Consider the following 11,245-nt stretch of genomic DNA (forward strand, 5'->3'; position numbering starts at 1 on the left):
TCAGGATGGGACAGCTGCTGCTAATTGAGCTAATTGTGTTTCTATCATTTTGTTAAAGCTCAACTGATTTTTCATAGCAGAGTTAAAGCTATCCAACTTTTCACTTAAGTTTTCAAGGATCTTATCATTAGCCATCATTTTCTTGTTAATGCTATCATTGATTTTAGATTGGCCTAAGACAAGATCTCTAAGAGAAGGTTGGTTACCAAAAGAATTATTGAAATTTTGATTGTAACCATTACCTTGATTACCTTGGTAGAAGGGGCGCGAGTTCCATTGCTGTTGTTGGGGCCGGTACCCATTGTTGTTGTTGTTGATGAAGCTCACTTCCTCCTTTGTTTCGGGACAATTGTTTCCCGAATGATCATCTCCTCCGCACACTTCGCACCATGAATCAGATTCAATGGCCCGTGCAGTGGCGTAAGGTTGAATGGTCTCTTGCTTGGAACTTTCTTCCATCTTCTTCATTAAGAGGTCCATCTTAGCAGAGAGCATGTCCACCTCCTTCAAGGCATGGACACCTCTTCTCTTGGGTTGGAGGCGTTCCTCATTCCATCCTTGGTTTATAACCATCTTTTCAATGAGGTCCTTGGCATCCTTGACATTGTGTTGCAAGAATGCTCCTCCAGCGGCAGCATCAAGGTGACTACGGGCCAAACCGGTCAGGCCATGGTAGAAACCTTGGATTAGGAGCCACTCCTCTATCCCATGATGAGGACAGGCGCGAATGTACTCCTGCAGACGTTCCCATGCTTCGGGAATCGTCTCATCCGCTTGCTGTTGGAAGCTGGAAATCTTTCCACGAAGGGCGCTGGTCTTGCCCATCGGAAAGAACTTATTGAGAAATGCTTTGGTGCACCTCTCCCACGTGGTCACTTCACCCTTGTTGGCGTAGAACCATTGCTTCGCCTTCCCCAATAACGAGAATGGGAAGAGGCGAAGACGGATGGCGTCTGCAGTGACATTCTTGATGGTGAAGGTGCCGCACACCTCCAAGAAGTGTTGGAGATGGGCATTGGCATCCTCGTGTGGCTTTCCACAGAAGGGATTGGCTTGCACCATATTGATAAGCACAGGCTTCAACTCAAAAGTCGCATCCCCCAAGTTAAGCTGCGGACCCGTGGCGACATTGTCAGCCGACGGCGCAGAGTACTCAGAGATGGTCTTCTGGGCCATAGCTTCTTTGATAACCGGTGCAGATACTCCTTCCTCTAACGGATTCAGGTTCGAGATGAACCTTTGAGGTGGAACTTGACGACGTCTAGTTCTCCTCAACAGTTGCTCAGGATCTTCAACGAAGTTTGACGGCAATTGGAAACCGCTCATACACTGTCAGGCTTCACAATAAAGGAAGACAAGACAAGTGATGGGTTATCCCTATCACTACTTGATAACTAGCAAACTCTGGATTCTCTTTTTGTTAAAACTCTTAGACAGACGCTCTCCCCGGCAACGGCGCCAGAAATGCTTGTTGACACTTCTTAACGCAACCACCGGATATCGGCGACGGCGCCGGAAGTGCCCTGGTAGGGTAACTCTATTTACTATTGGATAATTCCGCAAGCGCACAGAATGTACCGCTGTAGCACTTCACCAAGGAGTATTCCAAGGTATCGTAATTTATATTTTCCCAAGGGAAAGCGGCTAAGTGTGTTTAACAAAAAGGGGAATGAGATTCCTTGAGTTGTCTAGTATCAACTAGTGAATAAGGGTGGTAAATAACGAATAGGAAGGGTAGTGGTGAATCCAAGGTCCTATGCTAAAGGTAAATGGTAGAGTTAACTAGGTGGGAGGACAACGAGTGAGTAAAGGACTCCTATGTATCTAACTTGACTTCTGTGACTTACTTTAATAGATAATTGCCTTAACTACGCTAGAGCCTTACTAACTGTGTGCGAGGGATAGCCGAGCTGGTAAGACGCTTAGAAGGTTTTTCACCTAACCCCTTACCGAAAGCGACTATTGGGCTTATGGACGCCTTACCTTTTAAGAACTAGCCTGTACGTGAGGAGAACCTAATGCCGCCCACGATCTGTCACCTACTAGGGAGTGCGCTCCTACTTTCCGTTCAAGCCAGCGGTAATCAAAGGTAATCTTAAGTATGAGCACCACGCTCACACTTAATCCTACAACTCTAACTAGTTGCAGCTAGCTAGAGCTCCTATACAAGATAGGACGATGATGCACACACAGGAGTGGTTACAGGTCACTAACTTCACTAAGACAACTATATTACTAAAGTAAATGCACAACAAGACTAAAAGACTTGCACTAAGTAAGAACTCAGTAAAGTAAAGTAAGAATAATATATTAATAAAAGGAAAGTCTTACAAAAGTAGAAAGGTACAAGAGCTATACCAGACTCTCCAGAAGACGACTCCGGAGACCCCGAGCTTCGCTCGACTCGACTCTAACTCCCACTCTAGACTAACTACTACTCTACTTGTATGCTTGGAACTTGTAATGCACTTGGCCTTGGAATTGCACACTTGAAATGAAGGGTGGAGGCTGCCTTTTATAGAGGGAGATGGAGTAGGGGTTACTCCATCGCCACGTCATCGATCCGCGTGACATCTTCTCTCCACCCTTGGATCAAACCGACCTCACAACCGCCATTTGATCAACGGCAGGGGCAAATCAACATGTGGGACATGTGGGGAAGGTCGGTGGGAGGCCACCGACCCTGGAACCGCCTTTGATGTGGGGTCGGGCGACCCCACTTCTGGGCCTCTGGACCCACCAGCAGTGTCCACAGGAGTCCCTTATGTCGGTGGACTAGGTGGCACACCTGGGTCCCACCAAAGAGGGGTCGGGCGACCCCCTTCCTGTGGGCCCAGGGTGTCACCTGTTGTCCCCTCGATCTCCTCTTGATGATTCTGATGTTGGCTTTGTCAAATAATGTCTTGAATTTGTTGTTCCTGCATAAACAAGCTAAGAGTACAAGTGGAACTAGTTATGGATAAAATATGTTCATGTCATGTCATTTCCCCTTGCAACCGAGGCATGTTGACGGTGTTTTGTATGTGGATTTCTATGGTATATCCACCGTCAACAAACTACATCCTCTTCTATACTCAGGAAAGTGGGGTAAAACTCAGATCTGAAATCTAAGCACTTTATACTCAGATTTCGTAGCTGTCTTAGGGAGTCGGTAGTACCAGCAGTTTGCGTCGGTAGTACTGGCTGTGTGACACCAGTAGTACCGGCCCAAACTGTCGGTTGTACCGACAGGCATTTGACTTCCGCAACTTGAGTTTTTGAGTTTTAGGTTTTTAAGATACGCCTATTCAACCCCCCTCTAGGCCAATTAGATCCTTTCAATTGGTATCAGAGCAAGGTTCCTCGTACAAACGCTTCACCGCGTGAGGAATAACATTGGCCAAGATGGATCCAACAACTCAACAACAAATCATTGAGCAAATCACAGCACAGATCACAGCATCCTTGTAGCTGCAGCAGAAAGAGCAGATGAAGAAAATGCAAGAAGAGCTAGACAAGATGAAAGAACTCCTAGGTAAAAGGAGTCTTGAGTCGGATGGCGAAGGTGGAAATGAAGATGCTAGCAAAGGGTCAAAGACCTACAACAACACTGGGTTTGATTACAGCAGCTCAAGCAAGAATCCAACATTGCCGTTGATCAATCCTGGAAAGCCACCTCCATTTGATGGTATAAGGTACACCGATTGGGCTCATAGAATGAAGTTGCATCTCATTGCCGCAAGATGCTGGGAAGTAGTGTACATTGGAGTGAATCCACCACAAAATCCAAGTGAGTGGACTTCCAAAGATGAGAGAGACTTTCACCTCAATGCAACAGCTGCCACCCTGATTCTGCAATGTCTCACTCCAGAAGACAACAACAAAGTAAATGGTATGGTAAATGCTAAGCAGATTTGGGACACCTTGAAAGTGTCATTTGAGGGAGACAAAAGTGTAAGAGTAGGAAACATTGAGCTCTTGCAAAGCAAGATTGAGAACTTTTGCATACTTGAGGGAGAAACAACAAAAGCCATGTTTGACAGGTTTATGTCATTGATCAATCAAATTAGAGCACTTGGAGCAACAACATGGGATGACAACTCTGCAGCAAGAAAGATTTGTAGAGTGTATAGACAAAGAAACAACATGTTTGCATCCGTCATCATGGAGAAAGACAACTATCATACTATGACACCTCAAGAAATGCTAGCAAAGTTGATGCATCATGAAGTCTTGGATGATGAAGCAAAAGAAGCCCTAAATCAAAGAAAGAACATAGCACTCACAGCTTCACATGCAAGTGAATCAAGTCATTGCAACAAAGGATGTTGTGAGCATAAGCACAAAGAGGATGATGATCTTGATGAAGAACAAGCTATGCTAGTGGGAAACTACAAGAACTATTTAAGAATGAAGAAAGATAAGATGAGGAGATATGGAGGAAACAAGCCATATGAAAGAGGTTTTGCTATGAGTGTGGTGACACCAGCCATCTTGCAGCAGATTGTCCCAATAAAGGAAAGAAGTCAAGACACACCAAACAAAATGACAAGAAGTACAAGGACAAGAAGAAAGGGGAAGCTCACCTCGGGCAACAATGGCAATCGGACAGTGACAGTGATGATGATGACAATGAGAAGAAGAGCATAGCTGCCATCGCCGTACAAGAGAGATCCTCCCCAAATAAGATCTTCACCAACGTTGTCTCATCCACAGCACTTATCTCCGACACCCACTCATCGCCTAGGCTGTTCGCCAATCTCTCCGATGACGATGATGACACTCCTACATGCCTTATGGCAAAAGGAGATAAGGTACAAGCTGACTCCTCTCCTCAAACCACTAGTGACTATAATAGTGATAATGAAGATGATGAAAACTATGCCAACAACCTCACTAAGAAATATGGTAAAGTTGCTGCAACTAAAATTCTAAAACTAATATACGCTAATGACAAGCTTGAGTCATGCATCGAGTCACAAGGAGAATTGCTCCTAGAGGAAAGGGAGAAGAACCAAGGGCTCGAAGTATGTCTTTCCAAGGAAAAGAAGAGGGTTGAGAAATTGGGTGTGGAATTGTCTCTAGTCAAGGACTACAATGAGCGATTGACTGAGGAACATTCCTCACTCAATGGATCTTTGGCTAGCCTAAAGACTAACCATAGTTTGGCTCAAGAAAGCCTCCCAAGCTTGACAACAAAATATCATGAGCTTGAACTAAACTATGAAAAGCTTTGGACTAGCACCTCTACCATTTCCAAGGATTCAAAAGCTTCTACAAGTAAAAGCTGTGAAAGATGCATAAATGTTGATATAAATGCATGCCTCACTAACCTTGATGAGTTAGCCAAGAAGGACAAAGAAATTCAGGGACTGAACACCATTGTCAAGATTGGCTGCAAGTGCAAGGACAAGCAGCCGGTGAATGTGTTCAAGGCATCAAGGCACCCCATAATCAAGGATGGCCTCGGTTACAATAGGTACAATGGTAAGGCCAATGGAAGAAACATGATAAATGGGGTGGCTTGTGTGAAGTTCAACAAGAGTGTGCCTCTTGTTGACCTTATTGATAAAGTGAACAATGTTGTCACTCCTACCATTCCACTTGCAAGCAACAAGGACATCAAAAAGAAGCAAAGGGAAATGCCCAAGCAACAAGAGCCTATCTCACGCAATCATATCTGTGATTGCATGTTGTTGGGATAAGGATGGCAAGATTGTTGTGAAGTATGTGGGCGCCCTCAAGAAGAGACAAATCTTGAGAAGTGTTTGGGTGCCCAAATCTTATGTGTCTAACCCCCTAAGTTCCAACTCGGGACCTAAAACAAAGGCTTAATCTTATCTTGTAGGTTTATTCCTCCGGTGGGCCAAGTTGGGTGCTCGATAGTGGATGCACCAATCACATGACCGGAGAGAAGAGCATGTTCAACTCCTTTCAACCAAATCAAACCACAAGTGAAAGGATTGTGTTTGGTGACAATAGTAAAGGAGATATCCTTGGTTTAGGTAAAATTGCAATTTCAAATGATAATTCCATTTCGAATGTTTGTTGGGTATTTTAAACGCAAATAGAAAAATCCGCAAGCGCACGGATACCGATGTAGCCTTCAGCCGGGAGTATTCCAGAGTATCGATTTTCCACAGGGAACGTGAGTGAACTAATTAAGATCCAAGATCGCCCAAGGATAACTATATGATTATTTTTGGTGGGAAGAGAGGAAGTTTCCTCAGAGTTCTCTAGTTGATCTAAGAATCAAGAATTACTTCAAGATTATCTATATCGGGACATCAGAACACTAACCACAGAAAGAGATGAGAAGGGGGCTAGGAAGCTCTGACTACGGTCCTACAAACACCGATCCGAACGAGGTGGAATACGTCGACCGTTAGGGCTGTCACTACCCTAGAGCTACCACAACAATCCGTAGGATTGGGTGCAATTCCAGGTAATTGCAAGACTAAACACCACGTCTAATCTATTAATTACTACTCTAATGTTGCAAAGATTAGAGCACTTGATGCAAGCGGGAATCCAATAAATAACTTGAATGTAAATAAAAATAATTAAAGAACTCAGGATTATGAATTGAAGAACCTGGAGAACGATGAAGAACGAACCAGTTGCTGGAAAAGTACAATGTTGAGGAAGATCCGACAGATCCGGCTCCTCCTCCGCTCTCCTCTTCTCTCTCCCTATTTTCTAGATTACAACTAGAACTAACTAGAACTAGAACTAGAGGAACTAGAACTAGAACTAGATGAACTAGAACTAAATCTAGATGAACTAGAGGTAGAACTGGAAGAACTAGAGGGATCCTCTCTACTTGGATGAAGAATTGAAACCCTAACTTTGATTCTGTAGAAGAGGTATGATCTCCAGGGGCCAGGGGGGTCTGGTTTTATAGTCCCTTCAAGTGAATCTGGGCCATCGGATCAAACCGACATTGATCGTGTGGTTTTCCTTGAAGTATTACGTCGGTGGAGCATGATCCCCGAACTTTACCCTGATTGGTCCAGGGGGGAGGGCGGGTGCCCAGTGCCCGGCTCCGTTACGTCTCCCGTTCGCTCCCGTGGCTTCTGGAGTCTTCTAGATGGTAGAAAATTGCGCAGCACGTTAATATCTCTATGTAATCCTGACATGTGGGCCTTTCTTCCATATTTCCTGATAACCCCCTGCAGAAATAGACAAACACCAAAACTTGTGGAATTCTATCAGATAAAACCCTAAGTCTGAGTGTTGGTTGCATTTGGATCCTTTTCCATGATTAGTTGATGGTTAAATGTGAGCATTAAGGACCGTCAACAAGCTCCCCCAAGCTTAACATTTGCTCGTCCCTGAGCAAAGCTAAAATCAGTAAGAAAACAGGGGTTACTTTAATGCCTCTTACTACTGGGTTTTTAATTTATCACTCAGGTCTTAAGTGATTGAAAAACAGAACGATCAAGTCAAGCACTATGTCTCAAGTTCTTCTGTCTTACCTTTGTTCTGGAGTTTTTTATAAGTCTACAAAATAAAACTGAGGCATTTGCCTTCTTCTCGAAAGATATATAAGTAGAGCTTTAAAAGTTTTAGCATACTTACTTTGCATTTTGCTATGTCAACGCTCGGAGTAAGGGAGAGGAATGTCATACTCCTAGATCAAGACCTTTGACCTTTTTGAGAAGTTTGTCATCTCTTACTGGCATATTGCTTATTAGAGGGACCATGGGCTATCATTTTTTTTTCTCTTTTTTTTTCTAGTGGGCAGCAAGTACCCCTAATTCTACTGTCGGACACATGTCCATTTTTTTTCCACTCAGGTGGGTATCTTTGTACCCCTAATTCTACTTCGGACACTTGTCCATTTTTACCTCTCGTCTCACTTTTTTTTTTCGAATCAAAATTTTGCATAGTCCCATGCCTCTAACGCAATAATACTTCGGAAGAGTGAATCTTTTATATTTTTAAAACAAAAAGATCTTGATCGTGGGAGCATGATAATTCTCTCAACCAAAACTACAAGAATTAACAATGGCTTGAACAAAGCAAGTGCTCACAGTTTTAATATTTATATCTTATAAGACTCTAGGTATTATGATCTCATATATTTTTTTATGAATTTTTAGATTTTCAAAAGATAAAATCTCCAGAACTCTAGCAAAACTTGGAACAAGTTAAATAGTAGCTCAGACCTGCTCATATCATGTTTGTCAATTACCTAGACTTGAATCAAACTTTCTTTTTATTTTATTTAAAACTGAGGATTACACAAAACTATTGTATATTACTCAAAAGAAAAACTTTGTTTGGTTTCATGGTTATGCATTTTTTTATTTCTGAATACTAGTAAATAAAACCAAGAAAGAAAAGTAATACTTATCTAGATACACGTGGGGGTGCCTCCCCCAAGCTGGATGTTGACATAGTCGTTCACTCTTGTAGTCTGCATGTTTGGTCTCACTCTTCTTAAGCCTCAAAATCCTGCACAACCCAAATAGACAACAAAACTTGTGGAGCATGTTAAGGGTTAGGTAATTGTCTAGAGCTTATGAGAGCTTAATGTGAGAATTCTATGAACTCAATCACATCAAGTTCCTCTACCAGGTTGTTTTGTGGCTCGAGATAGATTTTCAAGCGTTGACCATTTACCTTAAAAGTGTTACCTATGTCATCTTGGATGGTAATGGCTCCATGAGTTGAAGTGTCAATAACCTTGTATGGTCCATCCCACTTACTTCGTAGCTTACCATGACCAAAGAGCTTAACTCTTGAATTGAATAGTAGAACCTTATCTCCAGGCTTAAACTCCTTGTGCTTGATTCTCTTATCATGCCATCGTTTTGTTCTCTCTTTATAGATCCTTGAATTGTGGTAGGCTTTCTCTCTCCATTCTTCTAGCTCAGATAGTTGCATCAGACGATTCTCGCTAGCGAGGTGGAGATCCATGTTCCATTTCTTGAGTGCCCAATGAGCCTTAAACTCTACTTCCACAGGCAAGTGACAAGTTTTTCCATATACAAGTTGATAAGGTGACATGCCTATGGGTGTTTTGAATGCAGTTCTATATGCCCAAAGTGCATCAGGAAGTTTGTCCTTCCACCCCTTACCCATCTCATCTACGGTCTTTTGTAGAATATTTTTGATTTGTTTGTTAGATGTTTCGGCTTGACCGCTAGTCTGAGGATGGTATGGTGTTGCGACGTTGTGTCGAACTCTGTGATCGGCTAGGTACTTCCGGAAGATTTTGTCGATGAAGTGGGAACCTCCATTGCTTATAACTATCCGGGGTATACCAAAGCGAGGAAAGATTACTTCATGGAACATTCTCTTGGCATGTTTTGAATCAGCTGATCGACAAGGTAAGGCTTCTACCCATTTGGACACGTAGTCCACAACTACTAAGATATACTCGTAATTCCCGGACATTGGGAATGGCCCCATGAAATCAATGCCCCATACATCGAAAAGTTCTACTTGAAGATTGTTTGTGAGAGGCATTTCATTTCGTGAGTTGATATTTCCATGTTTTTGACATCGGTGGCATCTCCTGACAAAGTCCTTTGTATCTTCATACATCGTTGGCCAAAAAAAGCCACTTTGCCAAATTTTAGCATGTGTCCGGAATGCTCCGTAGTGTCCTCCATATGGCGAGGCATGGCATCTTTCCATAATTTGAGTAGCCTCAGCCATAGGAACACACCTTCTCAAGAGTCCATCAGCGCAGACTCGAAAAAGATATGGCTCATCCCACAGGTGGAAACAACTATCGTGAAGCAACTTCCTTTTGTTTGCACCAGGTGGGACATAGCCTTTTACTCTAAAGTTTACGATGTCTGCGTACCATGGATCTGCATGTGTTATCTTAAGCAGGGTGTCATCCCTTAGGTAGTCATTTATGGGAAGCTCATCATGTGTTTCCTTATATTGAAGCCTAGATAAGTGGTCGGCTATAGAATTCTCTACTCCCTTCCTATCTCGGATTTCTATGTCAAAGTCTTGGAGTAGAAGAATCCATCGAATTAGACGAGGCTTAGCATCTTTCTTAGTGAGGAGGTACTTGAGAGCAGCATGGTCTGAATAGATGATTATCTTTGCCCCCACTAAGTAAGATCTAAACTTGTCTATAGCAAAGACAATAGCTAAAAGCTCTTTTTCAGTTGTAGTGTAATTGAGCTGTGGTCCAGACAAGGTTTTGCTAGCGTAGGATATGGCATAATGCTTTCTATCCTTGGTTTGTCCTAAAACGGCACCAACCGCAAAATCGCTAGCATCACACATGATCTCAAAAGGAAGATTCCAATCGGGTGGTTGGATAATCGGGGCTGAGATGAGTGCTTTATTAAGAGTTTGAAAAGATTCATGACACTCATCACTAAAGATGAAAGGTGCATCCTTAGCTAGGAGATTAGTTAGGGGTCTAGCAATTTGAGAGAAATTCTTGATAAAGCGTCTATAGAACCCTACATGTCCCAAAAAGCTACGGATTCCTTTCACATTCGTGGGAGGTGGAAGTTTTTCAATAACTTCAATCTTTGCTTTGTCCACCTCTATACCACGTTCGGACACTTTATGTCCTAGCACTATTCCTTCCTGAACCATAAAATGGCATTTCTCCCAGTTTAGGATTAAGTGCTTTTCTTCACATCGCTGCAAGACTCTATCTAAATTCTCCAAACAATGATCGAAGGTTTTGCCATAGACGGTAAAATCATCCATGAAAACCTCCATGATCTTCTCAATCATGTCCGAGAAAATAGACATCATGCACCGTTGGAAAGAAGCTGGAGCATTGCACAATCCGAACGACATTCGTCGGTATGCATAAGTTCCATACGGGCATGTAAAGGTAGTCTTTTCTTGGTCATCTGGGTGGATTGGGATTTGGTGATATCTAGAATAACCATCAAGGAAACAAAAGAAAGAGTGGTTTGCAAGCCGTTCCAACATTTCATCAATGAAGGGTAACGGAAAGTGATCTTTCTTTGTAGCCTTGTTGAGTTTTCGATAGTCAATACACATACGCCACCCAGTGACAATTCGTTGAGGGATGAGTTCATTCTTCTCATTCCTAACGACCGTCATTCCTCCTTTCTTTGGCACTACTTGGACAGGGCTAACCCACTCACTATGTGGCACAGGATAAATAATCCCAGCACGATAGAGTTTGAGGACCTCCTTCTTAACAACCTCTCGCATAGCATTGTTAAGTCTTCGTTGTGGTTCCCTTGAAGGTGTAGAATTGGGATCAATAGGGATACGATGAGTACAGAGAATGGGACTAATGCCC

The sequence above is a fragment of the Sorghum bicolor genome, chromosome 1 (assembly GCF_000003195.3).
Source record: "Sorghum bicolor cultivar BTx623 chromosome 1, Sorghum_bicolor_NCBIv3, whole genome shotgun sequence".
Lineage (NCBI taxonomy): Eukaryota > Viridiplantae > Streptophyta > Magnoliopsida > Poales > Poaceae > Sorghum > Sorghum bicolor.